The 21,805-nt window shown below is 46.4% G+C and overlaps 82 non-coding genes across 82 annotated transcripts; all 82 read left to right on the top strand.

Annotated features, from left to right (window-relative positions):
- The first annotated feature begins 311 nt into the window (after positions 1-311).
- On the top strand, positions 312-383 carry trnah-gug (transfer RNA histidin (anticodon GUG)). The gene has a single exon. It is a non-coding gene; the product is annotated as a tRNA-His (tRNA).
- A 109-nt stretch (positions 384-492) lies between these two features.
- Positions 493-565, top strand: trnar-acg (transfer RNA arginine (anticodon ACG)). The gene has a single exon. It is a non-coding gene; the product is annotated as a tRNA-Arg (tRNA).
- Positions 566-820: 255 nt separating this feature from the next.
- Positions 821-892, top strand: trnah-gug (transfer RNA histidin (anticodon GUG)). The gene has a single exon. It is a non-coding gene; the product is annotated as a tRNA-His (tRNA).
- A 116-nt stretch (positions 893-1,008) lies between these two features.
- On the top strand, positions 1,009-1,081 carry trnar-acg (transfer RNA arginine (anticodon ACG)). Its single transcript has one exon. It is a non-coding gene; the product is annotated as a tRNA-Arg (tRNA).
- A 257-nt stretch (positions 1,082-1,338) lies between these two features.
- trnah-gug (transfer RNA histidin (anticodon GUG)) lies at positions 1,339-1,410 on the top strand. Its single transcript has one exon. It is a non-coding gene; the product is annotated as a tRNA-His (tRNA).
- A 109-nt stretch (positions 1,411-1,519) lies between these two features.
- On the top strand, positions 1,520-1,592 carry trnar-acg (transfer RNA arginine (anticodon ACG)). Its single transcript has one exon. It is a non-coding gene; the product is annotated as a tRNA-Arg (tRNA).
- A 257-nt stretch (positions 1,593-1,849) lies between these two features.
- trnah-gug (transfer RNA histidin (anticodon GUG)) lies at positions 1,850-1,921 on the top strand. Its single transcript has one exon. It is a non-coding gene; the product is annotated as a tRNA-His (tRNA).
- Positions 1,922-2,030: 109 nt separating this feature from the next.
- trnar-acg (transfer RNA arginine (anticodon ACG)) lies at positions 2,031-2,103 on the top strand. Its single transcript has one exon. It is a non-coding gene; the product is annotated as a tRNA-Arg (tRNA).
- Positions 2,104-2,360: 257 nt separating this feature from the next.
- On the top strand, positions 2,361-2,432 carry trnah-gug (transfer RNA histidin (anticodon GUG)). Its single transcript has one exon. It is a non-coding gene; the product is annotated as a tRNA-His (tRNA).
- A 109-nt stretch (positions 2,433-2,541) lies between these two features.
- On the top strand, positions 2,542-2,614 carry trnar-acg (transfer RNA arginine (anticodon ACG)). Its single transcript has one exon. It is a non-coding gene; the product is annotated as a tRNA-Arg (tRNA).
- Positions 2,615-2,871: 257 nt separating this feature from the next.
- trnah-gug (transfer RNA histidin (anticodon GUG)) lies at positions 2,872-2,943 on the top strand. The gene has a single exon. It is a non-coding gene; the product is annotated as a tRNA-His (tRNA).
- A 116-nt stretch (positions 2,944-3,059) lies between these two features.
- Positions 3,060-3,132, top strand: trnar-acg (transfer RNA arginine (anticodon ACG)). The gene has a single exon. It is a non-coding gene; the product is annotated as a tRNA-Arg (tRNA).
- Positions 3,133-3,389: 257 nt separating this feature from the next.
- Positions 3,390-3,461, top strand: trnah-gug (transfer RNA histidin (anticodon GUG)). The gene has a single exon. It is a non-coding gene; the product is annotated as a tRNA-His (tRNA).
- A 109-nt stretch (positions 3,462-3,570) lies between these two features.
- Positions 3,571-3,643, top strand: trnar-acg (transfer RNA arginine (anticodon ACG)). The gene has a single exon. It is a non-coding gene; the product is annotated as a tRNA-Arg (tRNA).
- A 256-nt stretch (positions 3,644-3,899) lies between these two features.
- On the top strand, positions 3,900-3,971 carry trnah-gug (transfer RNA histidin (anticodon GUG)). The gene has a single exon. It is a non-coding gene; the product is annotated as a tRNA-His (tRNA).
- A 116-nt stretch (positions 3,972-4,087) lies between these two features.
- trnar-acg (transfer RNA arginine (anticodon ACG)) lies at positions 4,088-4,160 on the top strand. The gene has a single exon. It is a non-coding gene; the product is annotated as a tRNA-Arg (tRNA).
- Positions 4,161-4,605: 445 nt separating this feature from the next.
- trnar-acg (transfer RNA arginine (anticodon ACG)) lies at positions 4,606-4,678 on the top strand. Its single transcript has one exon. It is a non-coding gene; the product is annotated as a tRNA-Arg (tRNA).
- Positions 4,679-4,936: 258 nt separating this feature from the next.
- trnah-gug (transfer RNA histidin (anticodon GUG)) lies at positions 4,937-5,008 on the top strand. The gene has a single exon. It is a non-coding gene; the product is annotated as a tRNA-His (tRNA).
- Positions 5,009-5,117: 109 nt separating this feature from the next.
- Positions 5,118-5,190, top strand: trnar-acg (transfer RNA arginine (anticodon ACG)). Its single transcript has one exon. It is a non-coding gene; the product is annotated as a tRNA-Arg (tRNA).
- Positions 5,191-5,447: 257 nt separating this feature from the next.
- trnah-gug (transfer RNA histidin (anticodon GUG)) lies at positions 5,448-5,519 on the top strand. Its single transcript has one exon. It is a non-coding gene; the product is annotated as a tRNA-His (tRNA).
- A 116-nt stretch (positions 5,520-5,635) lies between these two features.
- On the top strand, positions 5,636-5,708 carry trnar-acg (transfer RNA arginine (anticodon ACG)). Its single transcript has one exon. It is a non-coding gene; the product is annotated as a tRNA-Arg (tRNA).
- Positions 5,709-5,965: 257 nt separating this feature from the next.
- trnah-gug (transfer RNA histidin (anticodon GUG)) lies at positions 5,966-6,037 on the top strand. Its single transcript has one exon. It is a non-coding gene; the product is annotated as a tRNA-His (tRNA).
- Positions 6,038-6,153: 116 nt separating this feature from the next.
- trnar-acg (transfer RNA arginine (anticodon ACG)) lies at positions 6,154-6,226 on the top strand. The gene has a single exon. It is a non-coding gene; the product is annotated as a tRNA-Arg (tRNA).
- A 257-nt stretch (positions 6,227-6,483) lies between these two features.
- On the top strand, positions 6,484-6,555 carry trnah-gug (transfer RNA histidin (anticodon GUG)). Its single transcript has one exon. It is a non-coding gene; the product is annotated as a tRNA-His (tRNA).
- A 109-nt stretch (positions 6,556-6,664) lies between these two features.
- trnar-acg (transfer RNA arginine (anticodon ACG)) lies at positions 6,665-6,737 on the top strand. The gene has a single exon. It is a non-coding gene; the product is annotated as a tRNA-Arg (tRNA).
- Positions 6,738-6,994: 257 nt separating this feature from the next.
- On the top strand, positions 6,995-7,066 carry trnah-gug (transfer RNA histidin (anticodon GUG)). The gene has a single exon. It is a non-coding gene; the product is annotated as a tRNA-His (tRNA).
- A 116-nt stretch (positions 7,067-7,182) lies between these two features.
- On the top strand, positions 7,183-7,255 carry trnar-acg (transfer RNA arginine (anticodon ACG)). Its single transcript has one exon. It is a non-coding gene; the product is annotated as a tRNA-Arg (tRNA).
- A 257-nt stretch (positions 7,256-7,512) lies between these two features.
- Positions 7,513-7,584, top strand: trnah-gug (transfer RNA histidin (anticodon GUG)). The gene has a single exon. It is a non-coding gene; the product is annotated as a tRNA-His (tRNA).
- A 116-nt stretch (positions 7,585-7,700) lies between these two features.
- On the top strand, positions 7,701-7,773 carry trnar-acg (transfer RNA arginine (anticodon ACG)). The gene has a single exon. It is a non-coding gene; the product is annotated as a tRNA-Arg (tRNA).
- A 257-nt stretch (positions 7,774-8,030) lies between these two features.
- trnah-gug (transfer RNA histidin (anticodon GUG)) lies at positions 8,031-8,102 on the top strand. The gene has a single exon. It is a non-coding gene; the product is annotated as a tRNA-His (tRNA).
- A 109-nt stretch (positions 8,103-8,211) lies between these two features.
- On the top strand, positions 8,212-8,284 carry trnar-acg (transfer RNA arginine (anticodon ACG)). Its single transcript has one exon. It is a non-coding gene; the product is annotated as a tRNA-Arg (tRNA).
- A 257-nt stretch (positions 8,285-8,541) lies between these two features.
- On the top strand, positions 8,542-8,613 carry trnah-gug (transfer RNA histidin (anticodon GUG)). Its single transcript has one exon. It is a non-coding gene; the product is annotated as a tRNA-His (tRNA).
- A 116-nt stretch (positions 8,614-8,729) lies between these two features.
- On the top strand, positions 8,730-8,802 carry trnar-acg (transfer RNA arginine (anticodon ACG)). The gene has a single exon. It is a non-coding gene; the product is annotated as a tRNA-Arg (tRNA).
- Positions 8,803-9,059: 257 nt separating this feature from the next.
- trnah-gug (transfer RNA histidin (anticodon GUG)) lies at positions 9,060-9,131 on the top strand. Its single transcript has one exon. It is a non-coding gene; the product is annotated as a tRNA-His (tRNA).
- Positions 9,132-9,247: 116 nt separating this feature from the next.
- On the top strand, positions 9,248-9,320 carry trnar-acg (transfer RNA arginine (anticodon ACG)). Its single transcript has one exon. It is a non-coding gene; the product is annotated as a tRNA-Arg (tRNA).
- A 257-nt stretch (positions 9,321-9,577) lies between these two features.
- trnah-gug (transfer RNA histidin (anticodon GUG)) lies at positions 9,578-9,649 on the top strand. The gene has a single exon. It is a non-coding gene; the product is annotated as a tRNA-His (tRNA).
- Positions 9,650-9,765: 116 nt separating this feature from the next.
- On the top strand, positions 9,766-9,838 carry trnar-acg (transfer RNA arginine (anticodon ACG)). The gene has a single exon. It is a non-coding gene; the product is annotated as a tRNA-Arg (tRNA).
- A 257-nt stretch (positions 9,839-10,095) lies between these two features.
- Positions 10,096-10,167, top strand: trnah-gug (transfer RNA histidin (anticodon GUG)). The gene has a single exon. It is a non-coding gene; the product is annotated as a tRNA-His (tRNA).
- A 116-nt stretch (positions 10,168-10,283) lies between these two features.
- On the top strand, positions 10,284-10,356 carry trnar-acg (transfer RNA arginine (anticodon ACG)). The gene has a single exon. It is a non-coding gene; the product is annotated as a tRNA-Arg (tRNA).
- A 257-nt stretch (positions 10,357-10,613) lies between these two features.
- trnah-gug (transfer RNA histidin (anticodon GUG)) lies at positions 10,614-10,685 on the top strand. The gene has a single exon. It is a non-coding gene; the product is annotated as a tRNA-His (tRNA).
- Positions 10,686-10,794: 109 nt separating this feature from the next.
- On the top strand, positions 10,795-10,867 carry trnar-acg (transfer RNA arginine (anticodon ACG)). The gene has a single exon. It is a non-coding gene; the product is annotated as a tRNA-Arg (tRNA).
- Positions 10,868-11,124: 257 nt separating this feature from the next.
- On the top strand, positions 11,125-11,196 carry trnah-gug (transfer RNA histidin (anticodon GUG)). Its single transcript has one exon. It is a non-coding gene; the product is annotated as a tRNA-His (tRNA).
- A 116-nt stretch (positions 11,197-11,312) lies between these two features.
- trnar-acg (transfer RNA arginine (anticodon ACG)) lies at positions 11,313-11,385 on the top strand. The gene has a single exon. It is a non-coding gene; the product is annotated as a tRNA-Arg (tRNA).
- Positions 11,386-11,642: 257 nt separating this feature from the next.
- Positions 11,643-11,714, top strand: trnah-gug (transfer RNA histidin (anticodon GUG)). The gene has a single exon. It is a non-coding gene; the product is annotated as a tRNA-His (tRNA).
- A 116-nt stretch (positions 11,715-11,830) lies between these two features.
- Positions 11,831-11,903, top strand: trnar-acg (transfer RNA arginine (anticodon ACG)). Its single transcript has one exon. It is a non-coding gene; the product is annotated as a tRNA-Arg (tRNA).
- Positions 11,904-12,160: 257 nt separating this feature from the next.
- Positions 12,161-12,232, top strand: trnah-gug (transfer RNA histidin (anticodon GUG)). Its single transcript has one exon. It is a non-coding gene; the product is annotated as a tRNA-His (tRNA).
- A 109-nt stretch (positions 12,233-12,341) lies between these two features.
- trnar-acg (transfer RNA arginine (anticodon ACG)) lies at positions 12,342-12,414 on the top strand. Its single transcript has one exon. It is a non-coding gene; the product is annotated as a tRNA-Arg (tRNA).
- A 257-nt stretch (positions 12,415-12,671) lies between these two features.
- Positions 12,672-12,743, top strand: trnah-gug (transfer RNA histidin (anticodon GUG)). Its single transcript has one exon. It is a non-coding gene; the product is annotated as a tRNA-His (tRNA).
- A 116-nt stretch (positions 12,744-12,859) lies between these two features.
- trnar-acg (transfer RNA arginine (anticodon ACG)) lies at positions 12,860-12,932 on the top strand. The gene has a single exon. It is a non-coding gene; the product is annotated as a tRNA-Arg (tRNA).
- A 257-nt stretch (positions 12,933-13,189) lies between these two features.
- On the top strand, positions 13,190-13,261 carry trnah-gug (transfer RNA histidin (anticodon GUG)). The gene has a single exon. It is a non-coding gene; the product is annotated as a tRNA-His (tRNA).
- A 116-nt stretch (positions 13,262-13,377) lies between these two features.
- Positions 13,378-13,450, top strand: trnar-acg (transfer RNA arginine (anticodon ACG)). Its single transcript has one exon. It is a non-coding gene; the product is annotated as a tRNA-Arg (tRNA).
- A 257-nt stretch (positions 13,451-13,707) lies between these two features.
- trnah-gug (transfer RNA histidin (anticodon GUG)) lies at positions 13,708-13,779 on the top strand. The gene has a single exon. It is a non-coding gene; the product is annotated as a tRNA-His (tRNA).
- Positions 13,780-13,895: 116 nt separating this feature from the next.
- On the top strand, positions 13,896-13,968 carry trnar-acg (transfer RNA arginine (anticodon ACG)). Its single transcript has one exon. It is a non-coding gene; the product is annotated as a tRNA-Arg (tRNA).
- Positions 13,969-14,225: 257 nt separating this feature from the next.
- trnah-gug (transfer RNA histidin (anticodon GUG)) lies at positions 14,226-14,297 on the top strand. Its single transcript has one exon. It is a non-coding gene; the product is annotated as a tRNA-His (tRNA).
- Positions 14,298-14,413: 116 nt separating this feature from the next.
- trnar-acg (transfer RNA arginine (anticodon ACG)) lies at positions 14,414-14,486 on the top strand. The gene has a single exon. It is a non-coding gene; the product is annotated as a tRNA-Arg (tRNA).
- A 444-nt stretch (positions 14,487-14,930) lies between these two features.
- On the top strand, positions 14,931-15,003 carry trnar-acg (transfer RNA arginine (anticodon ACG)). The gene has a single exon. It is a non-coding gene; the product is annotated as a tRNA-Arg (tRNA).
- A 257-nt stretch (positions 15,004-15,260) lies between these two features.
- trnah-gug (transfer RNA histidin (anticodon GUG)) lies at positions 15,261-15,332 on the top strand. The gene has a single exon. It is a non-coding gene; the product is annotated as a tRNA-His (tRNA).
- A 116-nt stretch (positions 15,333-15,448) lies between these two features.
- On the top strand, positions 15,449-15,521 carry trnar-acg (transfer RNA arginine (anticodon ACG)). Its single transcript has one exon. It is a non-coding gene; the product is annotated as a tRNA-Arg (tRNA).
- Positions 15,522-15,778: 257 nt separating this feature from the next.
- trnah-gug (transfer RNA histidin (anticodon GUG)) lies at positions 15,779-15,850 on the top strand. Its single transcript has one exon. It is a non-coding gene; the product is annotated as a tRNA-His (tRNA).
- Positions 15,851-15,966: 116 nt separating this feature from the next.
- On the top strand, positions 15,967-16,039 carry trnar-acg (transfer RNA arginine (anticodon ACG)). The gene has a single exon. It is a non-coding gene; the product is annotated as a tRNA-Arg (tRNA).
- A 257-nt stretch (positions 16,040-16,296) lies between these two features.
- trnah-gug (transfer RNA histidin (anticodon GUG)) lies at positions 16,297-16,368 on the top strand. The gene has a single exon. It is a non-coding gene; the product is annotated as a tRNA-His (tRNA).
- A 109-nt stretch (positions 16,369-16,477) lies between these two features.
- On the top strand, positions 16,478-16,550 carry trnar-acg (transfer RNA arginine (anticodon ACG)). Its single transcript has one exon. It is a non-coding gene; the product is annotated as a tRNA-Arg (tRNA).
- Positions 16,551-16,807: 257 nt separating this feature from the next.
- Positions 16,808-16,879, top strand: trnah-gug (transfer RNA histidin (anticodon GUG)). Its single transcript has one exon. It is a non-coding gene; the product is annotated as a tRNA-His (tRNA).
- A 109-nt stretch (positions 16,880-16,988) lies between these two features.
- Positions 16,989-17,061, top strand: trnar-acg (transfer RNA arginine (anticodon ACG)). Its single transcript has one exon. It is a non-coding gene; the product is annotated as a tRNA-Arg (tRNA).
- Positions 17,062-17,318: 257 nt separating this feature from the next.
- Positions 17,319-17,390, top strand: trnah-gug (transfer RNA histidin (anticodon GUG)). Its single transcript has one exon. It is a non-coding gene; the product is annotated as a tRNA-His (tRNA).
- Positions 17,391-17,506: 116 nt separating this feature from the next.
- On the top strand, positions 17,507-17,579 carry trnar-acg (transfer RNA arginine (anticodon ACG)). The gene has a single exon. It is a non-coding gene; the product is annotated as a tRNA-Arg (tRNA).
- Positions 17,580-17,836: 257 nt separating this feature from the next.
- On the top strand, positions 17,837-17,908 carry trnah-gug (transfer RNA histidin (anticodon GUG)). Its single transcript has one exon. It is a non-coding gene; the product is annotated as a tRNA-His (tRNA).
- Positions 17,909-18,024: 116 nt separating this feature from the next.
- Positions 18,025-18,097, top strand: trnar-acg (transfer RNA arginine (anticodon ACG)). Its single transcript has one exon. It is a non-coding gene; the product is annotated as a tRNA-Arg (tRNA).
- A 257-nt stretch (positions 18,098-18,354) lies between these two features.
- Positions 18,355-18,426, top strand: trnah-gug (transfer RNA histidin (anticodon GUG)). The gene has a single exon. It is a non-coding gene; the product is annotated as a tRNA-His (tRNA).
- Positions 18,427-18,542: 116 nt separating this feature from the next.
- Positions 18,543-18,615, top strand: trnar-acg (transfer RNA arginine (anticodon ACG)). Its single transcript has one exon. It is a non-coding gene; the product is annotated as a tRNA-Arg (tRNA).
- Positions 18,616-18,872: 257 nt separating this feature from the next.
- On the top strand, positions 18,873-18,944 carry trnah-gug (transfer RNA histidin (anticodon GUG)). Its single transcript has one exon. It is a non-coding gene; the product is annotated as a tRNA-His (tRNA).
- A 109-nt stretch (positions 18,945-19,053) lies between these two features.
- On the top strand, positions 19,054-19,126 carry trnar-acg (transfer RNA arginine (anticodon ACG)). The gene has a single exon. It is a non-coding gene; the product is annotated as a tRNA-Arg (tRNA).
- A 257-nt stretch (positions 19,127-19,383) lies between these two features.
- Positions 19,384-19,455, top strand: trnah-gug (transfer RNA histidin (anticodon GUG)). Its single transcript has one exon. It is a non-coding gene; the product is annotated as a tRNA-His (tRNA).
- A 116-nt stretch (positions 19,456-19,571) lies between these two features.
- On the top strand, positions 19,572-19,644 carry trnar-acg (transfer RNA arginine (anticodon ACG)). The gene has a single exon. It is a non-coding gene; the product is annotated as a tRNA-Arg (tRNA).
- Positions 19,645-19,901: 257 nt separating this feature from the next.
- On the top strand, positions 19,902-19,973 carry trnah-gug (transfer RNA histidin (anticodon GUG)). Its single transcript has one exon. It is a non-coding gene; the product is annotated as a tRNA-His (tRNA).
- Positions 19,974-20,089: 116 nt separating this feature from the next.
- Positions 20,090-20,162, top strand: trnar-acg (transfer RNA arginine (anticodon ACG)). The gene has a single exon. It is a non-coding gene; the product is annotated as a tRNA-Arg (tRNA).
- Positions 20,163-20,419: 257 nt separating this feature from the next.
- On the top strand, positions 20,420-20,491 carry trnah-gug (transfer RNA histidin (anticodon GUG)). The gene has a single exon. It is a non-coding gene; the product is annotated as a tRNA-His (tRNA).
- A 116-nt stretch (positions 20,492-20,607) lies between these two features.
- Positions 20,608-20,680, top strand: trnar-acg (transfer RNA arginine (anticodon ACG)). The gene has a single exon. It is a non-coding gene; the product is annotated as a tRNA-Arg (tRNA).
- Positions 20,681-20,937: 257 nt separating this feature from the next.
- Positions 20,938-21,009, top strand: trnah-gug (transfer RNA histidin (anticodon GUG)). The gene has a single exon. It is a non-coding gene; the product is annotated as a tRNA-His (tRNA).
- Positions 21,010-21,125: 116 nt separating this feature from the next.
- On the top strand, positions 21,126-21,198 carry trnar-acg (transfer RNA arginine (anticodon ACG)). Its single transcript has one exon. It is a non-coding gene; the product is annotated as a tRNA-Arg (tRNA).
- A 257-nt stretch (positions 21,199-21,455) lies between these two features.
- Positions 21,456-21,527, top strand: trnah-gug (transfer RNA histidin (anticodon GUG)). The gene has a single exon. It is a non-coding gene; the product is annotated as a tRNA-His (tRNA).
- A 116-nt stretch (positions 21,528-21,643) lies between these two features.
- trnar-acg (transfer RNA arginine (anticodon ACG)) lies at positions 21,644-21,716 on the top strand. Its single transcript has one exon. It is a non-coding gene; the product is annotated as a tRNA-Arg (tRNA).
- Positions 21,717-21,805: the final 89 nt, after the last annotated feature.

Genomic DNA, 21,805 nt, shown 5'->3' with positions numbered 1-21,805 from the left:
TAACGCGTCTGACTACGGATCAGAAGATTCTAGGTTCGACTCCTGGCTAGCTCGGTCAAGCCTTTAACTGGTCACATGTCTGTCCATAACTTAACCAATTAGAAATCTCTACCCCTTAATGATGTAAAGCAAAACACCTAGCCAAAACTAAGTGGCATAGTTGTGGACACAGAAAGCCAACAAAGTCACATGAAGTTAATATTTAGGATATGACTGGAGTTTGTGAAACACTAAGGACAGGCCCTTGAGGCAAAACAGAAGTCAGGAGCTGGTAAATATGCTGGGTCTTCAAACAGTCCATAAACCTAGTCGCCGTGATCGTATAGTGGTTAGTACTCTGCGTTGTGGCCGCAGCAACCCCGGTTCGAATCCGGGTCACGGCAACTCTGCACAGACAGGATGTTTTACTTCCCGCCGTCCTCGACATCACTATACAACTGTTGACCCTCTATTCTGTGACAACTCAGGTGATCCAACAACATGGTCCACTGCGGGCTAGTGGCGCAATGGATAACGCGTCTGACTACGGATCAGAAGATTCTAGGTTCGACTCCTGGCTAGCTCGGTCAAGCCTTTAACTGGTCACATGTCTGTCCATAACTTAACCAATTAGAAATCTCTACCCTTAATGATGTAAAGCAAAACACCTAGCCAAAACTAAGTGGCATAGTTGTGGACACAGAAAGCCAACAAAGTCACATGAAGTTAATATTTAGGATATGACTGAGTTTGTGAAACACTAAGGACAGGCCCTTGAGGCAAAACAGAAGTCAGGAGCTGGTAAATATGCTGGGTCTTCAAACAGTCCATAAACCTAGTCGCCGTGATCGTATAGTGGTTAGTACTCTGCGTTGTGGCCGCAGCAACCCCGGTTCGAATCCGGGTCACGGCAACTCTGCACAGACAGGATGTTTTACTTCCCGCCGTCCTCGACATCACTGCATAATATACAACTGTTGACCCTCTATTCTGTGACAACTCAGGTGATCCGACAACATGGTCCACTGAGGGCTAGTGGCGCAATGGATAACGCGTCTGACTACGGATCAGAAGATTCTAGGTTCGACTCCTGGCTAGCTCGGTCAAGCCTTTAACTGGTCACATGTCTGTCCATAACTTAACCAATTAGAAATCTCTACCCCTTAATGATGTAAAGCAAAACACCTAGCCAAAACTAAGTGGCATAGTTGTGGACACAGAAAGCCAACAAAGTCACATGAAGTTAATATTTAGGATATGACTGGAGTTTGTGAAACACTAAGAACAGGCCCTTGAGGCAAAACAGAAGTCAGGAGCTGGTAAATATGCTGGGTCTTCAAACAGTCCATAAACCTAGTCGCCGTGATCGTATAGTGGTTAGTACTCTGCGTTGTGGCCGCAGCAACCCCGGTTCGAATCCGGGTCACGGCAACTCTGCACAGACAGGATGTTTTACTTCCCGCCGTCCTCGACATCACTATACAACTGTTGACCCTCTATTCTGTGACAACTCAGGTGATCCAACAACATGGTCCACTGCGGGCTAGTGGCGCAATGGATAACGCGTCTGACTACGGATCAGAAGATTCTAGGTTCGACTCCTGGCTAGCTCGGTCAAGCCTTTAATTGGTCACATGTCTGTCCATAACTTAACCAATTAGAAATCTCTACCCCTTAATGATGTAAAGCAAAACACCTAGCCAAAACTAAGTGGCATAGTTGTGGACACAGAAAGCCAACAAAGTCACATGAAGTTAATATTTAGGATATGACTGGAGTTTGTGAAACACTAAGGACAGGCCCTTGAGGCAAAACAGAAGTCAGGAGCTGGTAAATATGCTGGGTCTTCAAACAGTCCATAAACCTAGTCGCCGTGATCGTATAGTGGTTAGTACTCTGCGTTGTGGCCGCAGCAACCCCGGTTCGAATCCGGGTCACGGCAACTCTGCACAGACAGGATGTTTTACTTCCCGCCGTCCTCGACATCACTATACAACTGTTGACCCTCTATTCTGTGACAACTCAGGTGATCCAACAACATGGTCCACTGCGGGCTAGTGGCGCAATGGATAACGCGTCTGACTACGGATCAGAAGATTCTAGGTTCGACTCCTGGCTAGCTCGGTCAAGCCTTTAATTGGTCACATGTCTGTCCATAACTTAACCAATTAGAAATCTCTACCCCTTAATGATGTAAAGCAAAACACCTAGCCAAAACTAAGTGGCATAGTTGTGGACACAGAAAGCCAACAAAGTCACATGAAGTTAATATTAAGGATATGACTGGAGTTTGTGAAACACTAAGGACAGGCCCTTGAGGCAAAACAGAAGTCAGGAGCTGGTAAATATGCTGGGTCTTCAAACAGTCCATAAACCTAGTCGCCGTGATCGTATAGTGGTTAGTACTCTGCGTTGTGGCCGCAGCAACCCCGGTTCGAATCCGGGTCACGGCAACTCTGCACAGACAGGATGTTTTACTTCCCGCCGTCCTCGACATCACTATACAACTGTTGACCCTCTATTCTGTGACAACTCAGGTGATCCAACAACATGGTCCACTGCGGGCTAGTGGCGCAATGGATAACGCGTCTGACTACGGATCAGAAGATTCTAGGTTCGACTCCTGGCTAGCTCGGTCAAGCCTTTAATTGGTCACATGTCTGTCCATAACTTAACCAATTAGAAATCTCTACCCCTTAATGATGTAAAGCAAAACACCTAGCCAAAACTAAGTGGCATAGTTGTGGACACAGAAAGCCAACAAAGTCACATGAAGTTAATATTAAGGATATGACTGGAGTTTGTGAAACACTAAGGACAGGCCCTCGAGGGAAAACAGAAGTCAGGAGCTGGTAAATATGCTGGGTCTTCAAACAGTCCATAAACCTAGTCGCCGTGATCGTATAGTGGTTAGTACTCTGCGTTGTGGCCGCAGCAACCCCGGTTCGAATCCGGGTCACGGCAACTCTGCACAGACAGGATGTTTTACTTCCCGCCGTCCTCGACATCACTGCATAATATACAACTGTTGACCCTCTATTCTGTGACAACTCAGGTGATCCAACAACATGGTCCACTAAGGGCTAGTGGCGCAATGGATAACGCGTCTGACTACGGATCAGAAGATTCTAGGTTCGACTCCTGGCTAGCTCGGTCAAGCCTTTAATTGGTCACATGTCTGTCCATAACTTAACCAATTAGAAATCTCTACCCCTTAATGATGTAGAGCAAAACACCTAGCCAAAACTAAGTGGCATAGTTGTGGACACAGAAAGCCAACAAAGTCACATGAAGTTAATATTTAGGATATGACTGGAGTTTGTGAAACACTAAGGACAGGCCCTCGAGGGAAAACAGAAGTCAGGAGCTGGTAAATATGCTGGGTCTTCAAACAGTCCATAAACCTAGTCGCCGTGATCGTATAGTGGTTAGTACTCTGCGTTGTGGCCGCAGCAACCCCGGTTCGAATCCGGGTCACGGCAACTCTGCACAGACAGGATGTTTTACTTACCGCCGTCCTCAACATCACTATACAACTGTTGACCCTCTATTCTGTGACAACTCAGGTGATCCAACAACATGATCCACTGCGGGCTAGTGGCGCAATGGATAACGCGTCTGACTACGGATCAGAAGATTCTAGGTTCGACTCCTGGCTAGCTCGGTCAAGCCTTTAATTGGTCACATGTCTGTCCATAACTTAACCAATTAGAAATCTCTACCCCTTAATGATGTAAAGCAAAACACCTAGCCAAAACTAAGTGGCATAGTTGTGGACACAGAAAGCCAACAAAGTCACATGAAGTTAATATTTAGGATATGGCTGGAGTTTGTGAAACACTAAGGACAGGCCCTCGAGGAAAACAGAAGTCAGGAGCTGGTAAATATGCTGGGTCTTCAAACAGTCCATAAACCTAGTCGCCGTGATCGTATAGTGGTTAGTACTCTGCGTTGTGGCCGCAGCAACCCCGGTTCGAATCCGGGTCACGGCAACTCTGCACAGACAGGATGTTTTACTTCCCGCCGTCCTCGACATCACTGCATAATATACAACTGTTGACCCTCTATTCTGTGACAACTCAGGTGATCCAACAACATGGTCCACTGAGGGCTAGTGGCGCAATGGATAACGCGTCTGACTACGGATCAGAAGATTCTAGGTTCGACTCCTGGCTAGCTCGGTCAAGCCTTTAACTGGTCACATGTCTGTCCATAACTTAACCAATTAGAAATCTCTACCCCTTAATGATGTAAAGCAAAACACCTAGCCAAAACTAAGTGGCATAGTTGTGGACACAGAAAGCCAACAAAGTCACATGAAGTTAATATTTAGGATATGACTGGAGTTTGTGAAACACTAAGGACAGGCCCTTGAGGCAAAACAGAAGTCAGGAGCTGGTAAATATGCTGGGTCTTCAAACAGTCCATAAACCTAGTCGCCGTGATCATATAGTGGTTAGTACTCTGCGTTGTGGCCGCAGCAACCCCGGTTCGAATCCGGGTCACGGCAACTCTGCACAGACAGGATGTTTTACTTCCCGCCGTCCTCGACATCACTGCATAATATACAACTGTTGACCCTCTATTCTGTGACAACTCAGGTGATCCAACAACATGGTCCACTGCGGGCTAGTGGCGCAATGGATAACGCGTCTGACTACGGATCAGAAGATTCTAGGTTCGACTCCTGGCTAGCTCGGTCAAGCCTTTAATTGGTCACATGTCTGTCCATAACTTAACCAATTAGAAATCTCTACCCCTTAATGATGTAAAGCAAAAACACCTAGCCAAAACTAAGTGGCATAGTTGTGGACACAGAAAGCCAACAAAGTCACATGAAGTTAATATTTAGGATATGACTGGAGTTTGTGAAACACTAAGGACAGGCCCTCGAGGGAAAACAGAAGTCAGGAGCTGGTAAATATGCTGGGTCTTCAAACAGTCCATAAACCTAGTCGCCGTGATCGTATAGTGGTTAGTACTCTGCGTTGTGGCCGCAGCAACCCCGGTTCGAATCCGGGTCACGGCAACTCTGCACAGACAGGATGTTTTACTTACCGCCGTCCTCAACATCACTATACAACTGTTGACCCTCTATTCTGTGACAACTCAGGTGATCCAACAACATGATCCACTGCGGGCTAGTGGCGCAATGGATAACGCGTCTGACTACGGATCAGAAGATTCTAGGTTCGACTCCTGGCTAGCTCGGTCAAGCCTTTAATTGGTCACATGTCTGTCCATAACTTAACCAATTAGAAATCTCTACCCCTTAATGATGTAAAGCAAAACACCTAGCCAAAACTAAGTGGCATAGTTGTGGACACAGAAAGCCAACAAAGTCACATGAAGTTAATATTTAGGATATGACTGGAGTTTGTGAAACACTAAGGACAGGCCCTCGAGGGAAAACAGAAGTCAGGAGCTGGTAAATATGCTGGGTCTTCAAACAGTCCATAAACCTAGTCGCCGTGATCGTATAGTGGTTAGTACTCTGCGTTGTGGCCGCAGCAACCCCGGTTCGAATCCGGGTCACGGCAACTCTGCACAGACAGGATGTTTTACTTCCCGCCGTCCTCGACATCACTGCATAATATACAACTGTTGACCCTCTATTCTGTGACAACTCAGGTGATCCGACAACATGGTCCACTGAGGGCTAGTGGCGCAATGGATAACGCGTCTGACTACGGATCAGAAGATTCTAGGTTCGACTCCTGGCTAGCTCGGTCAAGCCTTTAACTGGTCACATGTCTGTCCATAACTTAACCAATTAGAAATCTCTACCCCTTAATGATGTAAAGCAAAACACCTAGCCAAAACTAAGTGGCATAGTTGTGGACACAGAAAGCCAACAAAGTCACATGAAGTTAATATTTAGGATATGACTGGAGTTTGTGAAACACTAAGGACAGGCCCTCGAGGGAAAACAGAAGTCAGGAGCTGGTAAATATGCTGGGTCTTCAAACAGTCCATAAACCTAGTCGCCGTGATCGTATAGTGGTTAGTACTCTGCGTTGTGGCCGCAGCAACCCCGGTTCGAATCCGGGTCACGGCAACTCTGCACAGACAGGATGTTTTACTTCCCGCCGTCCTCGACATCACTGCATAATATACAACTGTTGACCCTCTATTCTGTGACAACTCAGGTGATCCAACAACATGGTCCACTAAGGGCTAGTGGCGCAATGGATAACGCGTCTGACTACGGATCAGAAGATTCTAGGTTCGACTCCTGGCTAGCTCGGTCAAGCCTTTAATTGGTCACATGTCTGTCCATAACTTAACCAATTAGAAATCTCTACCCCTTAATGATGTAAAGCAAAACACCTAGCCAAAACTAAGTGGCATAGTTGTGGACACAGAAAGCCAACAAAGTCACATGAAGTTAATATTTAGGATATGACTGGAGTTTGTGAAACACTAAGGACAGGCCCTCGAGGGAAAACAGAAGTCAGGAGCTGGTAAATATGCTGGGTCTTCAAACAGTCCATAAACCTAGTCGCCGTGATCGTATAGTGGTTAGTACTCTGCGTTGTGGCCGCAGCAACCCCGGTTCGAATCCGGGTCACGGCAACTCTGCACAGACAGGATGTTTTACTTACCGCCGTCCTCAACATCACTATACAACTGTTGACCCTCTATTCTGTGACAACTCAGGTGATCCAACAACATGATCCACTGCGGGCTAGTGGCGCAATGGATAACGCGTCTGACTACGGATCAGAAGATTCTAGGTTCGACTCCTGGCTAGCTCGGTCAAGCCTTTAATTGGTCACATGTCTGTCCATAACTTAACCAATTAGAAATCTCTACCCCTTAATGATGTAAAGCAAAACACCTAGCCAAAACTAAGTGGCATAGTTGTGGACACAGAAAGCCAACAAAGTCACATGAAGTTAATATTTAGGATATGACTGGAGTTTGTGAAACACTAAGGACAGGCCCTCGAGGGAAAACAGAAGTCAGGAGCTGGTAAATATGCTGGGTCTTCAAACAGTCCATAAACCTAGTCGCCGTGATCGTATAGTGGTTAGTACTCTGCGTTGTGGCCGCAGCAACCCCGGTTCGAATCCGGGTCACGGCAACTCTGCACAGACAGGATGTTTTACTTCCCGCCGTCCTCGACATCACTGCATAATATACAACTGTTGACCCTCTATTCTGTGACAACTCAGGTGATCCAACAACATGGTCCACTGAGGGCTAGTGGCGCAATGGATAACGCGTCTGACTACGGATCAGAAGATTCTAGGTTTGACTCCTGGCTAGCTCGGTCAAGCCTTTAACTGGTCACATGTCTGTCCATAACTTAACCAATTAGAAATCTCTACCCCTTAATGATGTAAAGCAAAACACCTAGCCAAAACTAAGTGGCATAGTTGTGGACACAGAAAGCCAACAAAGTCACATGAAGTTAATATTTAGGATATGACTGGAGTTTGTGAAACACTAAGGACAGGCCCTTGAGGCAAAACAGAAGTCAGGAGCTGGTAAATATGCTGGGTCTTCAAACAGTCCATAAACCTAGTCGCCGTGATCGTATAGTGGTTAGTACTCTGCGTTGTGGCCGCAGCAACCCCGGTTCGAATCCGGGTCACGGCAACTCTGCACAGACAGGATGTTTTACTTCCCGCCGTCCTCGACATCACTGCATAATATACAACTGTTGACCCTCTATTCTGTGACAACTCAGGTGATCCAACAACATGATCCACTGCGGGCTAGTGGCGCAATGGATAACGCGTCTGACTACGGATCAGAAGATTCTAGGTTCGACTCCTGGCTAGCTCGGTCAAGCCTTTAATTGGTCACATGTCTGTCCATAACTTAACCAATTAGAAATCTCTACCCCTTAATGATGTAAAGCAAAACACCTAGCCAAAACTAAGTGGCATAGTTGTGGACACAGAAAGCCAACAAAGTCACATGAAGTTAATATTTAGGATATGACTGGAGTTTGTGAAACACTAAGGACAGGCCCTCGAGGGAAAACAGAAGTCAGGAGCTGGTAAATATGCTGGGTCTTCAAACAGTCCATAAACCTAGTCGCCGTGATCGTATAGTGGTTAGTACTCTGCGTTGTGGCCGCAGCAACCCCGGTTCGAATCCGGGTCACGGCAACTCTGCACAGACAGGATGTTTTACTTCCCGCCGTCCTCGACATCACTATACAACTGTTGACCCTCTATTCTGTGACAACTCAGGTGATCCAACAACATGGTCCACTGAGGGCTAGTGGCGCAATGGATAACGCGTCTGACTACGGATCAGAAGATTCTAGGTTCGACTCCTGGCTAGCTCGGTCAAGCCTTTAATTGGTCACATGTCTGTCCATAACTTAACCAATTAGAAATCTCTACCCCTTAATGATGTAAAGCAAAACACCTAGCCAAAACTAAGTGGCATAGTTGTGGACACAGAAAGCCAACAAAGTCACATGAAGTTAATATTTAGGATATGACTGGAGTTTGTGAAACACTAAGGACAGGCCCTCGAGGCAAAACAGAAGTCAGGAGCTGGTAAATATGCTGGGTCTTCAAACAGTCCATAAACCTAGTCGCCGTGATCGTATAGTGGTTAGTACTCTGCGTTGTGGCCGCAGCAACCCCGGTTCGAATCCGGGTCACGGCAACTCTGCACAGACAGGATGTTTTACTTCCCGCCGTCCTCGACATCACTGCATAATATACAACTGTTGACCCTCTATTCTGTGACAACTCAGGTGATCCAACAACATGGTCCACTGAGGGCTAGTGGCGCAATGGATAACGCGTCTGACTACGGATCAGAAGATTCTAGGTTCGACTCCTGGCTAGCTCGGTCAAGCCTTTAACTGGTCACATGTCTGTCCATAACTTAACCAATTAGAAATCTCTACCCCTTAATGATGTAAAGCAAAACACCTAGCCAAAACTAAGTGGCATAGTTGTGGACACAGAAAGCCAACAAAGTCACATGAAGTTAATATTTAGGATATGACTGGAGTTTGTGAAACACTAAGAACAGGCCCTTGAGGCAAAACAGAAGTCAGGAGCTGGTAAATATGCTGGGTCTTCAAACAGTCCATAAACCTAGTCGCCGTGATCGTATAGTGGTTAGTACTCTGCGTTGTGGCCGCAGCAACCCCGGTTCGAATCCGGGTCACGGCAACTCTGCACAGACAGGATGTTTTACTTCCCGCCGTCCTCGACATCACTGCATAATATACAACTGTTGACCCTCTATTCTGTGACAACTCAGGTGATCCAACAACATGGTCCACTGAGGGCTAGTGGCGCAATGGATAACGCGTCTGACTACGGATCAGAAGATTCTAGGTTCGACTCCTGGCTAGCTCGGTCAAGCCTTTAACTGGTCACATGTCTGTCCATAACTTAACCAATTAGAAATCTCTACCCCTTAATGATGTAAAGCAAAACACCTAGCCAAAACTAAGTGGCATAGTTGTGGACACAGAAAGCCAACAAAGTCACATGAAGTTAATATTTAGGATATGACTGGAGTTTGTGAAACACTAAGAACAGGCCCTTGAGGCAAAACAGAAGTCAGGAGCTGGTAAATATGCTGGGTCTTCAAACAGTCCATAAACCTAGTCGCCGTGATCGTATAGTGGTTAGTACTCTGCGTTGTGGCCGCAGCAACCCCGGTTCGAATCCGGGTCACGGCAACTCTGCACAGACAGGATGTTTTACTTCCCGCCGTCCTCGACATCACTGCATAATATACAACTGTTGACCCTCTATTCTGTGACAACTCAGGTGATCCAACAACATGGTCCACTGAGGGCTAGTGGCGCAATGGATAACGCGTCTGACTACGGATCAGAAGATTCTAGGTTCGACTCCTGGCTAGCTCGGTCAAGCCTTTAACTGGTCACATGTCTGTCCATAACTTAACCAATTAGAAATCTCTACCCCTTAATGATGTAAAGCAAAACACCTAGCCAAAACTAAGTGGCATAGTTGTGGACACAGAAAGCCAACAAAGTCACATGAAGTTAATATTTAGGATATGACTGGAGTTTGTGAAACACTAAGAACAGGCCCTTGAGGCAAAACAGAAGTCAGGAGCTGGTAAATATGCTGGGTCTTCAAACAGTCCATAAACCTAGTCGCCGTGATCGTATAGTGGTTAGTACTCTGCGTTGTGGCCGCAGCAACCCCGGTTCGAATCCGGGTCACGGCAACTCTGCACAGACAGGATGTTTTACTTCCCGCCGTCCTCGACATCACTGCATAATATACAACTGTTGACCCTCTATTCTGTGACAACTCAGGTGATCCAACAACATGGTCCACTGAGGGCTAGTGGCGCAATGGATAACGCGTCTGACTACGGATCAGAAGATTCTAGGTTCGACTCCTGGCTAGCTCGGTCAAGCCTTTAATTGGTCACATGTCTGTCCATAACTTAACCAATTAGAAATCTCTACCCCTTAATGATGTAAAGCAAAACACCTAGCCAAAACTAAGTGGCATAGTTGTGGACACAGAAAGCCAACAAAGTCACATGAAGTTAATATTTAGGATATGACTGGAGTTTGTGAAACACTAAGAACAGGCCCTTGAGGCAAAACAGAAGTCAGGAGCTGGTAAATATGCTGGGTCTTCAAACAGTCCATAAACCTAGTCGCCGTGATCGTATAGTGGTTAGTACTCTGCGTTGTGGCCGCAGCAACCCCGGTTCGAATCCGGGTCACGGCAACTCTGCACAGACAGGATGTTTTACTTCCCGCCGTCCTCGACATCACTATACAACTGTTGACCCTCTATTCTGTGACAACTCAGGTGATCCAACAACATGGTCCACTGAGGGCTAGTGGCGCAATGGATAACGCGTCTGACTACGGATCAGAAGATTCTAGGTTCGACTCCTGGCTAGCTCGGTCAAGCCTTTAATTGGTCACATGTCTGTCCATAACTTAACCAATTAGAAATCTCTACCCCTTAATGATGTAAAGCAAAACACCTAGCCAAAACTAAGTGGCATAGTTGTGGACACAGAAAGCCAACAAAGTCACATGAAGTTAATATTTAGGATATGACTGGAGTTTGTGAAACACTAAGAACAGGCCCTTGAGGCAAAACAGAAGTCAGGAGCTGGTAAATATGCTGGGTCTTCAAACAGTCCATAAACCTAGTCGCCGTGATCGTATAGTGGTTAGTACTCTGCGTTGTGGCCGCAGCAACCCCGGTTCGAATCCGGGTCACGGCAACTCTGCACAGACAGGATGTTTTACTTCCCGCCGTCCTCGACATCACTGCATAATATACAACTGTTGACCCTCTATTCTGTGACAACTCAGGTGATCCAACAACATGGTCCACTGAGGGCTAGTGGCGCAATGGATAACGCGTCTGACTACGGATCAGAAGATTCTAGGTTCGACTCCTGGCTAGCTCGGTCAAGCCTTTAACTGGTCACATGTCTGTCCATAACTTAACCAATTAGAAATCTCTACCCCTTAATGATGTAAAGCAAAACACCTAGCCAAAACTAAGTGGCATAGTTGTGGACACAGAAAGCCAACAAAGTCACATGAAGTTAATATTTAGGATATGACTGGAGTTTGTGAAACACTAAGAACAGGCCCTTGAGGCAAAACAGAAGTCAGGAGCTGGTAAATATGCTGGGTCTTCAAACAGTCCATAAACCTAGTCGCCGTGATCGTATAGTGGTTAGTACTCTGCGTTGTGGCCGCAGCAACCCCGGTTCGAATCCGGGTCACGGCAACTCTGCACAGACAGGATGTTTTACTTCCCGCCGTCCTCGACATCACTGCATAATATACAACTGTTGACCCTCTATTCTGTGACAACTCAGGTGATCCAACAACATGGTCCACTAAGGGCTAGTGGCGCAATGGATAACGCGTCTGACTACGGATCAGAAGATTCTAGGTTCGACTCCTGGCTAGCTCGGTCAAGCCTTTAATTGGTCACATGTCTGTCCATAACTTAACCAATTAGAAATCTCTACCCCTTAATGATGTAAAGCAAAACACCTAGCCAAAACTAAGTGGCATAGTTGTGGACACAGAAAGCCAACAAAGTCACATGAAGTTAATATTTAGGATATGACTGGAGTTTGTGAAACACTAAGGACAGGCCCTCGAGGGAAAACAGAAGTCAGGAGCTGGTAAATATGCTGGGTCTTCAAACAGTCCATAAACCTAGTCGCCGTGATCGTATAGTGGTTAGTACTCTGCGTTGTGGCCGCAGCAACCCCGGTTCGAATCCGGGTCACGGCAACTCTGCACAGACAGGATGTTTTACTTACCGCCGTCCTCAACATCACTATACAACTGTTGACCCTCTATTCTGTGACAACTCAGGTGATCCAACAACATGATCCACTGCGGGCTAGTGGCGCAATGGATAACGCGTCTGACTACGGATCAGAAGATTCTAGGTTCGACTCCTGGCTAGCTCGGTCAAGCCTTTAATTGGTCACATGTCTGTCCATAACTTAACCAATTAGAAATCTCTACCCCTTAATGATGTAAAGCAAAACACCTAGCCAAAACTAAGTGGCATAGTTGTGGACACAGAAAGCCAACAAAGTCACATGAAGTTAATATTTAGGATATGACTGGAGTTTGTGAAACACTAAGGACAGGCCCTCGAGGGAAAACAGAAGTCAGGAGCTGGTAAATATGCTGGGTCTTCAAACAGTCCATAAACCTAGTCGCCGTGATCGTATAGTGGTTAGTACTCTGCGTTGTGGCCGCAGCAACCCCGGTTCGAATCCGGGTCACGGCAACTCTGCACAGACAGGATGTTTTACTTCCCGCCGTCCTCGACATCACTGCATAATATACAACTGTTGACCCTCTATTCTGTGACAACTCAGGTGATCCAACAACATGGTCCACTGAGGGCTAGTGGCGCAATGGATAACGCGTCTGACTACGGATCAGAAGATTCTAGGTTCGACTCCTGGCTAGCTCGGTCAAGCCTTTAACTGGTCACATGTCTGTCCATAACTTAACCAATTAGAAATCTCTACCCCTTAATGATGTAAAGCAAAACACCTAGCCAAAACTAAGTGGCATAGTTGTGGACACAGAAAGCCAACAAAGTCACATGAAGTTAATATTTAGGATATGACTGGAGTTTGTGAAACACTAAGGACAGGCCCTTGAGGCAAAACAGAAGTCAGGAGCTGGTAAATATGCTGGGTCTTCAAACAGTCCATAAACCTAGTCGCCGTGATCGTATAGTGGTTAGTACTCTGCGTTGTGGCCGCAGCAACCCCGGTTCGAATCCGGGTCACGGCAACTCTGCACAGACAGGATGTTTTACTTCCCGCCGTCCTCGACATCACTGCATAATATACAACTGTTGACCCTCTATTCTGTGACAACTCAGGTGATCCAACAACATGGTCCACTGAGGGCTAGTGGCGCAATGGATAACGCGTCTGACTACGGATCAGAAGATTCTAGGTTCGACTCCTGGCTAGCTCGGTCAAGCCTTTAACTGGTCACATGTCTGTCCATAACTTAACCAATTAGAAATCTCTACCCCTTAATGATGTAAAGCAAAACACCTAGCCAAAACTAAGTGGCATAGTTGTGGACACAGAAAGCCAACAAAGTCACATGAAGTTAATATTTAGGATATGACTGGAGTTTGTGAAACACTAAGGACAGGCCCTTGAGGCAAAACAGAAGTCAGGAGCTGGTAAATATGCTGGGTCTTCAAACAGTCCATAAACCTAGTCGCCGTGATCGTATAGTGGTTAGTACTCTGCGTTGTGGCCGCAGCAACCCCGGTTCGAATCCGGGTCACGGCAACTCTGCACAGACAGGATGTTTTACTTCCCGCCGTCCTCGACATCACTGCATAATATACAACTGTTGACCCTCTATTCTGTGACAACTCAGGTGATCCAACAACATGATCCACTGCGGGCTAGTGGCGCAATGGATAACGCGTCTGACTACGGATCAGAAGATTCTAGGTTCGACTCCTGGCTAGCTCGGTCAAGCCTTTAATTGGTCACATGTCTGTCCATAACTTAACCAATTAGAAATCTCTACCCCTTAATGATGTAAAGCAAAACACCTAGCCAAAACTAAGTGGCATAGTTGTGGACACAGAAAGCCAACAAAGTCACATGAAGTTAATATTTAGGATATGACTGGAGTTTGTGAAACACTAAGGACAGGCCCTTGAGGCAAAACAGAAGTCAGGAGCTGGTAAATATGCTGGGTCTTCAAACAGTCCATAAACCTAGTCGCCGTGATCGTATAGTGGTTAGTACTCTGCGTTGTGGCCGCAGCAACCCCGGTTCGAATCCGGGTCACGGCAACTCTGCACAGACAGGATGTTTTACTTCCCGCCGTCCTCGACATCACTGCATAATATACAACTGTTGACCCTCTATTCTGTGACAACTCAGGTGATCCAACAACATGGTCCACTGAGGGCTAGTGGCGCAATGGATAACGCGTCTGACTACGGATCAGAAGATTCTAGGTTCGACTCCTGGCTAGCTCGGTCAAGCCTTTAACTGGTCACATGTCTGTCCATAACTTAACCAATTAGAAATCTCTACCCCTTAATGATGTAAAGCAAAACACCTAGCCAAAACTAAGTGGCATAGTTGTGGACACAGAAAGCCAACAAAGTCACATGAAGTTAATATTTAGGATATGACTGGAGTTTGTGAAACACTAAGAACAGGCCCTTGAGGCAAAACAGAAGTCAGGAGCTGGTAAATATGCTGGGTCTTCAAACAGTCCATAAACCTAGTCGCCGTGATCGTATAGTGGTTAGTACTCTGCGTTGTGGCCGCAGCAACCCGGTTCGAATCCGGGTCACGGCAACTCTGCACAGACAGGATGTTTTACTTCCCGCCGTCCTCGACATCACTGCATAATATACAACTGTTGACCCTCTATTCTGTGACAACTCAGGTGATCCAACAACATGGTCCACTGAGGGCTAGTGGCGCAATGGATAACGCGTCTGACTACGGATCAGAAGATTCTAGGTTCGACTCCTGGCTAGCTCGGTCAAGCCTTTAACTGGTCACATGTCTGTCCATAACTTAACCAATTAGAAATCTCTACCCCTTAATGATGTAAAGCAAAACACCTAGCCAAAACTAAGTGGCATAGTTGTGGACACAGAAAGCCAACAAAGTCACATGAAGTTAATATTTAGGATATGACTGGAGTTTGTGAAACACTAAGAACAGGCCCTTGAGGCAAAACAGAAGTCAGGAGCTGGTAAATATGCTGGGTCTTCAAACAGTCCATAAACCTAGTCGCCGTGATCGTATAGTGGTTAGTACTCTGCGTTGTGGCCGCAGCAACCCCGGTTCGAATCCGGGTCACGGCAACTCTGCACAGACAGGATGTTTTACTTCCCGCCGTCCTCGACATCACTGCATAATATACAACTGTTGACCCTCTATTCTGTGACAACTCAGGTGATCCAACAACATGGTCCACTGAGGGCTAGTGGCGCAATGGATAACGCGTCTGACTACGGATCAGAAGATTCTAGGTTCGACTCCTGGCTAGCTCGGTCAAGCCTTTAACTGGTCACATGTCTGTCCATAACTTAACCAATTAGAAATCTCTACCCCTTAATGATGTAAAGCAAAACACCTAGCCAAAACTAAGTGGCATAGTTGTGGACACAGAAAGCCAACAAAGTCACATGAAGTTAATATTTAGGATATGACTGGAGTTTGTGAAACACTAAGAACAGGCCCTTGAGGCAAAACAGAAGTCAGGAGCTGGTAAATATGCTGGGTCTTCAAACAGTCCATAAACCTAGTCGCCGTGATCGTATAGTGGTTAGTACTCTGCGTTGTGGCCGCAGCAACCCCGGTTCGAATCCGGGTCACGGCAACTCTGCACAGACAGGATGTTTTACTTCCCGCCGTCCTCGACATCACTGCATAATATACAACTGTTGACCCTCTATTCTGTGACAACTCAGGTGATCCAACAACATGGTCCACTGAGGGCTAGTGGCGCAATGGATAACGCGTCTGACTACGGATCAGAAGATTCTAGGTTCGACTCCTGGCTAGCTCGGTCAAGCCTTTAACTGGTCACATGTCTGTCCATAACTTAACCAATTAGAAATCTCTACCCCTTAATGATGTAAAGCAAAACACCTAGCCAAAACTAAGTGGCATAGTTGTGGACACAGAAAGCCAACAAAGTCACATGAAGTTAATATTTAGGATATGACTGGAGTTTGTGAAACACTAAGAACAGGCCCTTGAGGCAAAACAGAAGTCAGGAGCTGGTAAATATGCTGGGTCTTCAAACAGTCCATAAACCTAGTCGCCGTGATCGTATAGTGGTTAGTACTCTGCGTTGTGGCCGCAGCAACCCCGGTTCGAATCCGGGTCACGGCAACTCTGCACAGACAGGATGTTTTACTTCCCGCCGTCCTCGACATCACTATACAACTGTTGACCCTCTATTCTGTGACAACTCAGGTGATCCAACAACATGGTCCACTGAGGGCTAGTGGCGCAATGGATAACGCGTCTGACTACGGATCAGAAGATTCTAGGTTCGACTCCTGGCTAGCTCGGTCAAGCCTTTAACTGGTCACATGTCTGTCCATAACTTAACCAATTAGAAATCTCTACCCCTTAATGATGTAAAGCAAAACACCTAGCCAAAACTAAGTGGCATAGTTGTGGACACAGAAAGCCAACAAAGTCACATGAAGTTAATATTTAGGATATGACTGGAGTTTGTGAAACACTAAGAACAGGCCCTTGAGGCAAAACAGAAGTCAGGAGCTGGTAAATATGCTGGGTCTTCAAACAGTCCATAAACCTAGTCGCCGTGATCGTATAGTGGTTAGTACTCTGCGTTGTGGCCGCAGCAACCCCGGTTCGAATCCGGGTCACGGCAACTCTGCACAGACAGGATGTTTTACTTCCCGCCGTCCTCGACATCACTATACAACTGTTGACCCTCTATTCTGTGACAACTCAGGTGATCCAACAACATGGTCCACTGAGGGCTAGTGGCGCAATGGATAACGCGTCTGACTACGGATCAGAAGATTCTAGGTTCGACTCCTGGCTAGCTCGGTCAAGCCTTTAACTGGTCACATGTCTGTCCATAACTTAACCAATTAGAAATCTCTACCCCTTAATGATGTAAAGCAAAACACCTAGCCAAAACTAAGTGGCATAGTTGTGGACACAGAAAGCCAACAAAGTCACATGAAGTTAATATTTAGGATATGACTGGAGTTTGTGAAACACTAAGGACAGGCCCTTGAGGCAAAACAGAAGTCAGGAGCTGGTAAATATGCTGGGTCTTCAAACAGTCCATAAACCTAGTCGCCGTGATCGTATAGTGGTTAGTACTCTGCGTTGTGGCCGCAGCAACCCCGGTTCGAATCCGGGTCACGGCAACTCTGCACAGACAGGATGTTTTACTTCCCGCCGTCCTCGACATCACTGCATAATATACAACTGTTGACCCTCTATTCTGTGACAACTCAGGTGATCCAACAACATGGTCCACTGAGGGCTAGTGGCGCAATGGATAACGCGTCTGACTACGGATCAGAAGATTCTAGGTTCGACTCCTGGCTAGCTCGGTCAAGCCTTTAATTGGTCACATGTCTGTCCATAACTTAACCAATTAGAAATCTCTACCCCTTAATGATGTAAAGCAAAACACCTAGCCAAAACTAAGTGGCATAGTTGTGGACACAGAAAGCCAACAAAGTCACATGAAGTTAATATTTAGGATATGACTGGAGTTTGTGAAACACTAAGAACAGGCCCTTGAGGCAAAACAGAAGTCAGGAGCTGGTAAATATGCTGGGTCTTCAAACAGTCCATAAACCTAGTCGCCGTGATCGTATAGTGGTTAGTACTCTGCGTTGTGGCCGCAGCAACCCCGGTTCGAATCCGGGTCACGGCAACTCTGCACAGACAGGATGTTTTACTTCCCGCCGTCCTCGACATCACTGCATAATATACAACTGTTGACCCTCTATTCTGTGACAACTCAGGTGATCCAACAACATGGTCCACTGAGGGCTAGTGGCGCAATGGATAACGCGTCTGACTACGGATCAGAAGATTCTAGGTTCGACTCCTGGCTAGCTCGGTCAAGCCTTTAACTGGTCACATGTCTGTCCATAACTTAACCAATTAGAAATCTCTACCCCTTAATGATGTAAAGCAAAACACCTAGCCAAAACTAAGTGGCATAGTTGTGGACACAGAAAGCCAACAAAGTCACATGAAGTTAATATTTAGGATATGACTGGAGTTTGTGAAACACTAAGAACAGGCCCTTGAGGCAAAACAGAAGTCAGGAGCTGGTAAATATGCTGGGTCTTCAAACAGTCCATAAACCTAGTCGCCGTGATCGTATAGTGGTTAGTACTCTGCGTTGTGGCCGCAGCAACCCCGGTTCGAATCCGGGTCACGGCAACTCTGCACAGACAGGATGTTTTACTTCCCGCCGTCCTCGACATCACTGCATAATATACAACTGTTGACCCTCTATTCTGTGACAACTCAGGTGATCCAACAACATGGTCCACTGAGGGCTAGTGGCGCAATGGATAACGCGTCTGACTACGGATCAGAAGATTCTAGGTTCGACTCCTGGCTAGCTCGGTCAAGCCTTTAACTGGTCACATGTCTGTCCATAACTTAACCAATTAGAAATCTCTACCCCTTAATGATGTAAAGCAAAACACCTAGCCAAAACTAAGTGGCATAGTTGTGGACACAGAAAGCCAACAAAGTCACATGAAGTTAATATTTAGGATATGACTGGAGTTTGTGAAACACTAAGAACAGGCCCTTGAGGCAAAACAGAAGTCAGGAGCTGGTAAATATGCTGGGTCTTCAAACAGTCCATAAACCTAGTCGCCGTGATCGTATAGTGGTTAGTACTCTGCGTTGTGGCCGCAGCAACCCCGGTTCGAATCCGGGTCACGGCAACTCTGCACAGACAGGATGTTTTACTTCCCGCCGTCCTCGACATCACTATACAACTGTTGACCCTCTATTCTGTGACAACTCAGGTGATCCAACAACATGGTCCACTGAGGGCTAGTGGCGCAATGGATAACGCGTCTGACTACGGATCAGAAGATTCTAGGTTCGACTCCTGGCTAGCTCGGTCAAGCCTTTAACTGGTCACATGTCTGTCCATAACTTAACCAATTAGAAATCTCTACCCCTTAATGATGTAAAGCAAAACACCTAGCCAAAACTAAGTGGCATAGTTGTGGACACAGAAAGCCAACAAAGTCACATGAAGTTAATATTTAGGATATGACTGGAGTTTGTGAAACACTAAGGACAGGCCCTTGAGGCAAAACAGAAGTCAGGAGCTGGTAAATATGCTGGGTCTTCAAACAGTCCATAAACCTAGTCGCCGTGATCGTATAGTGGTTAGTACTCTGCGTTGTGGCCGCAGCAACCCCGGTTCGAATCCGGGTCACGGCAACTCTGCACAGACAGGATGTTTTACTTCCCGCCGTCCTCGACATCACTGCATAATATACAACTGTTGACCCTCTATTCTGTGACAACTCAGGTGATCCAACAACATGGTCCACTGCGGGCTAGTGGCGCAATGGATAACGCGTCTGACTACGGATCAGAAGATTCTAGGTTCGACTCCTGGCTAGCTCGGTCAAGCCTTTAACTGGTCACATGTCTGTCCATAACTTAACCAATTAGAAATCTCTACCCCTTAATGATGTAAAGCAAAACACCTAGCCAAAACTAAGTGGCATAGTTGTGGACACAGAAAGCCAACAAAGTCACATGAAGTTAATATTTAGGATATGACTGGAGTTTGTGAAACACTAAGAACAGGCCCTTGAGGCAAAACAGAAGTCAGGAGCTGGTAAATATGCTGGGTCTTCAAACAGTCCATAAACCTAGTCGCCGTGATCGTATAGTGGTTAGTACTCTGCGTTGTGGCCGCAGCAACCCCGGTTCGAATCCGGGTCACGGCAACTCTGCACAGACAGGATGTTTTACTTCCCGCCGTCCTCGACATCACTGCATAATATACAACTGTTGACCCTCTATTCTGTGACAACTCAGGTGATCCAACAACATGGTCCACTGAGGGCTAGTGGCGCAATGGATAACGCGTCTGACTACGGATCAGAAGATTCTAGGTTCGACTCCTGGCTAGCTCGGTCAAGCCTTTAACTGGTCACATGTCTGTCCATAACTTAACCAATTAGAAATCTCTACCCCTTAATGATGTAAAGCAAAACACCTAGCCAAAACTAAGTGGCATAGTTGTGGACACAGAAAGCCAACAAAGTCACATGAAGTTAATATTTAGGATATGACTGGAGTTTGTGAAACACTAAGAACAGGCCCTTGAGGCAAAACAGAAGTCAGGAGCTGGTAAATATGCTGGGTCTTCAAACAGTCCATAAACCTAGTCGCCGTGATCGTATAGTGGTTAGTACTCTGCGTTGTGGCCGCAGCAACCCCGGTTCGAATCCGGGTCACGGCAACTCTGCACAGACAGGATGTTTTACTTCCCGCCGTCCTCGACATCACTGCATAATATACAACTGTTGACCCTCTATTCTGTGACAACTCAGGTGATCCAACAACATGGTCCACTGAGGGCTAGTGGCGCAATGGATAACGCGTCTGACTACGGATCAGAAGATTCTAGGTTCGACTCCTGGCTAGCTCGGTCAAGCCTTTAACTGGTCACATGTCTGTCCATAACTTAACCAATTAGAAATCTCTACCCCTTAATGATGTAAAGCAAAACACCTAGCCAAAACTAAGTGGCATAGTTGTGGACACAGAAAGCCAACAAAGTCACATGAAGTTAATATTTAGGATATGACTGGAGTTTGTGAAACACTAAGAACAGGCCCTTGAGGCAAAACAGAAGTCAGGAGCTGGTAAATATGCTGGGTCTTCAAACAGTCCATAAACCTAGTCGCCGTGATCGTATAGTGGTTAGTACTCTGCGTTGTGGCCGCAGCAACCCCGGTTCGAATCCGGGTCACGGCAACTCTGCACAGACAGGATGTTTTACTTCCCGCCGTCCTCGACATCACTGCATAATATACAACTGTTGACCCTCTATTCTGTGACAACTCAGGTGATCCAACAACATGGTCCACTGAGGGCTAGTGGCGCAATGGATAACGCGTCTGACTACGGATCAGAAGATTCTAGGTTCGACTCCTGGCTAGCTCGGTCAAGCCTTTAACTGGTCACATGTCTGTCCATAACTTAACCAATTAGAAATCTCTACCCCTTAATGATGTAAAGCAAAACACCTAGCCAAAACTAAGTGGCATAGTTGTGGACACAGAAAGCCAACAAAGTCACATGAAGTTAATATTTAGGATATGACTGGAGTTTGTGAAACACTAAGAACAGGCCCTTGAGGCAAAACAGAAGTCAGGAGCTGGTAAATATGCTGGGTCTTCAAACAGTCCATAAACCTAGTCGCCGTGATCGTATAGTGGTTAGTACTCTGCGTTGTGGCCGCAGCAACCCCGGTTCGAATCCGGGTCACGGCAACTCTGCACAGACAGGATGTTTTACTTCCCGCCGTCCTCGACATCACTGCATAATATACAACTGTTGACCCTCTATTCTGTGACAACTCAGGTGATCCAACAACATGGTCCACTGAGGGCTAGTGGCGCAATGGATAACGCGTCTGACTACGGATCAGAAGATTCTAGGTTCGACTCCTGGCTAGCTCGGTCAAGCCTTTAACTGGTCACATGTCTGTCCATAACTTAACCAATTAGAAATCTCTACCCCTTAATGATATAAAGCAAAACACCTAGCC

This window comes from Trachurus japonicus, chromosome 24 (genome assembly GCF_045865225.1).
Source record: "Trachurus japonicus isolate A0001 chromosome 24, Traja_1.0".
NCBI lineage: Eukaryota > Metazoa > Chordata > Actinopteri > Carangiformes > Carangidae > Trachurus > Trachurus japonicus.
The sequence above is the reverse complement of the archived record's forward strand: the minus strand, read 5'-3'. Positions and strand labels throughout refer to the sequence as shown.